Source organism: Arachis hypogaea, chromosome 10, assembly GCF_003086295.3.
Source record: "Arachis hypogaea cultivar Tifrunner chromosome 10, arahy.Tifrunner.gnm2.J5K5, whole genome shotgun sequence".
In the NCBI taxonomy this organism is placed as follows: Eukaryota; Viridiplantae; Streptophyta; class Magnoliopsida; order Fabales; family Fabaceae; genus Arachis; species Arachis hypogaea.
Genome location: NC_092045.1, coordinates 6,803,697 through 6,807,632, shown reverse-complemented (window position 1 = coordinate 6,807,632; position 3,936 = coordinate 6,803,697).

Genomic DNA, 3,936 nt, shown 5'->3' with positions numbered 1-3,936 from the left:
AAGTTTACACCTGCAAAATAATAATAATAATAATAATAATAATAATAATAATAATAATAATAATAATAATAATAATAATAATATAACGGCAGGAATTTGTTAGCCTTTTTAGTTTCTTGAATAGTAGCTAGTGTATATATATGTTACACTTCTTTTTCGTAAAGTATAGTATTTTTTATTAAAAAATCTCATTTTTGTAATTCAGTTTTCAGGTTTTCAAGCAGAAGAGAATTTTATTGAACTAAATGATAAAGATAGAAAAGGCAAAATAGTTAAAAAAATTTTAATGGGGAGAGACACACAGCCGCAGCAAAGAGCCATTAATTAGTGGAGAAAATTAATAAATAGTGAGAAAGCTAAGGGGCAAAAACCAAGGTAATTGTGGAATATGAGTCTTCTTCTTTTAGTTATCTTTTTTAATTCTTTTTTGTATATTTTCTGTACTCTTTATATACTCTTTATTTATTGTTTTTTCTTAAATTTATTTTGAATAACAAGATTATGCCAGGTTTCATTTTTCTTCATGGGTAATTTCAATGAGATTATTCAGGTAGAGGAGAGAAAAGAAGCTGATAGCTCAACAGCGTCTGCTAGAGACCTTGGGAATTGAATACAGAATATGGAGCTGATGGACTTACCAATATATGATCGCAAGTTTACATAGTTTAGGAACCGATCATATAGCTGCATTGATAGAGTTTTTGTCAGTTTGAAATGGGTTGAGGAGTTTCCAGAGATTAGATTAAAAGGTGGACCTAGGGAGTTATCAGATCATTGTCCAATGATTATGGAAGATACGAAGTGGAGAAGTGAACTAAGACCCTTCCAAAGCTTAGATTCGTAGTTTACACATGAGGGGCTTCCTAAGAATGGTGAAGGAGGAATAGAGAGGCTTAGGGAATGTACAATTCACTGATAAATTGAAGGCTCTGACAATTCCATTAAAGAGATGACATAAGAACAAATTTAGCACCATGGATAAGAAATCAATTTATTTGAGTAAGAGATAAAGAAGACAGATGATATGATAAGTAGTGAGGTGTATGATGGTGGTGGAGGTGAGGAGAAAGGCGTTAGTGAGATGCTATGAGAAATGGTATGAGAGGAAAGAAATTCACTAGAAACAGATATCACGGTCTTGGCATGCGAACGAAATGGACAAAAACACTAGGTACTTTCATATCATAACTTCAGCGAGAAGGAGAAACAATAGAATTGATGCTTTGGTGATTAATGGTAGGTTAGTAAGGAATCAAGCCAGAATTAATATTTCTCTTCGAGAGTTCTATAAGAACTTATATCGTCGGGAGAGATCTCCCATGGTGGGGTTCAGAGATGGTTTGGTTAAACGCATAGATGATAATAAATCAAAAACTTTGGAGGTGTTGCCGTCAGCTGAGGAGATTAGAGAAGCAGTATGGGACTGTGAATCGTCTAAGGCACCAGGAAGTGATGGATATAACATAAACTTCATTAAGAAATGATGGGATGAGATTGATTCGAAATTCATAGCAGCCGTGATGGATTTCTTTTAGACAACCAAGTTACCTTCTGATGCAAATATTGCGTGGGTGACACTAGCACCGAAGTTTGTTGGAGTTAAGGAGATCAAAGACCTTCGACTGATTAGTACGGTTGGATGTGTGTACAAGGTGATTACAAAGGTATTGGTTAGGAGAATGAGGACGATAATGCCAGGACTAGTAAGGTAGACTCAAAGTGCATTTGTTAAAGGTAAAAAAAATTCATAATGACGCACTTATTGCTTGTGAAATGGTGCACTGGTTCAAACTGAGAAAAAAAGGAAGCAACAATTATCAAGTTAGATTTTCAAAAGGCACATGATAGGGTCAAGTCGAGTTTTGTGGACATTGTTTTGAAAAGGATGGGCTTTGGTCTGAGATGGAGAGAGTGGGTTATGGAGTGTGTTGGTACGACTTCTATGTCTATTTTGATTAATGGTTCTCCCTAAAAACCATTCAAAATGGAAAAGGGACTGAGACAAGGGGATCCATTATCTCCACTCTTGTTTGTACTGGTTGTTGATGTGTTATACATAGAATGGTGGGAGAGGTGGTTAGAAATGATCAGATATCATCGTTGCTAGTTGGGAGGGATGATATAGAGTTGTACCATCTTCAGTTTGCAGATGACACTATATTATTCTGCCTACCTAAAGAGGACATCATAAGAAATTACAAGAGGTTACTACGATATTTTGAACTAATGTCGAGGCTAAGCATTAACTTTGACAAATCAAGTTTGATCCCAATTAATTGTGAACAGCAATAGGTTCAGAATATGTGTAGTTTATTAGGTTATAAGGTGGATTATCTTCCAGTTAAATATCTGAGAATCCCCCTAGGAGCTAATCCTAGGTTGGTGAAGATGTGGAAGCTAATAATAGACAAGGTGGAGGAAAAACTCAATTTATGGAAAGCTAAAGTGATCAATAAAACAGGCAAGTTATTTTTCATCAAATTAATGTTAAATAGTTTATCGGTATACTACCTAAGTCTATAAAAGATGTCGAAGACAGTTGCAGATAAGTTGATATCACTACAAGGGAGGTTCATGTGTAGTAAGGAGGATGGCAGGAATGGTATGGTGATGGTGAGATGGGAAGTAGTGCAGGCTCCAAAAAAGTTAGGTAATCTAGGAGTGGGGGATGTGGTGATCCGTAATACAGCTTTACTATCTAAGTGGTGGTGGCACTTCTCAAAGGAAGAATGCCCGTTATGGAAGAAGGTGGTATGCTTCTGCATATGAATCTTGTAACACCCCGTTACCCTAATCCTTACCTTGCACCGTAAAGCGAAGGATAATAAATTGTCATGACAGTTCTAAGGCTTATATAATATCATATCTATAGAAAGAAATAGTAATACTAGAAGTTCAATGAAGGAATAAAAGCTCAAATTGCATAAAGCGGAATTACGAAATGCGAAGCATTCACACACGATAACTAAACATATAAGTACGAACAGAACAAGACATAATATATGTGGAACCTTGTAGATAGCTCCAGAATACGCAAGTTAATAGTTAAAATAAACAAGATCTATATATATAAGTATGATATACAAAAGAGGACTAGTCATAGCCTGCAGAGTTTAGGCCAGCTAGTCAAACTGAATACAACAAAGTTTGAAATTTAAAACAGCAACAATCTATCTCTCAAATTTTTTTAGGAATAAAGAATCTAAGGAAACAAAGTTACATAAATACAAAGGATGAGAGAGTGACTATATCAAAATAAAGCAAAATAAAACAAAGATGAAACCATACTTCATTCTGTCACCATCTCGCAACTCACTGAGGTGGGTTACGATCTGCATCTGAAAAACAACAACATATGGTATGAGAACCAGGTGTTCTCAGTATGGTAAAAGTGCCCAATATATAAGATGTAAGGTTCTGGGACGCCAAAGACAATCCTAGAACTTCATATCGAAAATAAATATTGAAGCTTAAAACAAATAATTAACTTAAATCGTAAACAGGGTATTCTAACTTAAGGGATTTCTAACTAACATAGCACCGCTATCCCACAACCTTTGCCAACCTAACCTCCATGCGATCCCATCGCCACCACCTACCAAACCTTCTCAATCCCAACAGAAAACACAGGAAATGCAGACAAGTAAAGCACAAGTAATATACATATAAAGCAAGTAAAAAATAGCAAGTAGACATGTGATTCATTTATGCATAACTGAATTTAAGCAAAGCAAACAAGCATATAAAAGATGCATATGATGAATGCCTGTTCTATTGGCTTGTGATATCACTTGCTGGTCTATAAACGCTAACCCGATAGATCTTCCGGGATGTAGCCTTCTTGCCACACCAGAGATATAGGCTCTGCACACTCATGCAATAGAGAAATCTACGAGCCAGAGATATAGGCTCAGTACACTCATGCAGCAGGGAGTC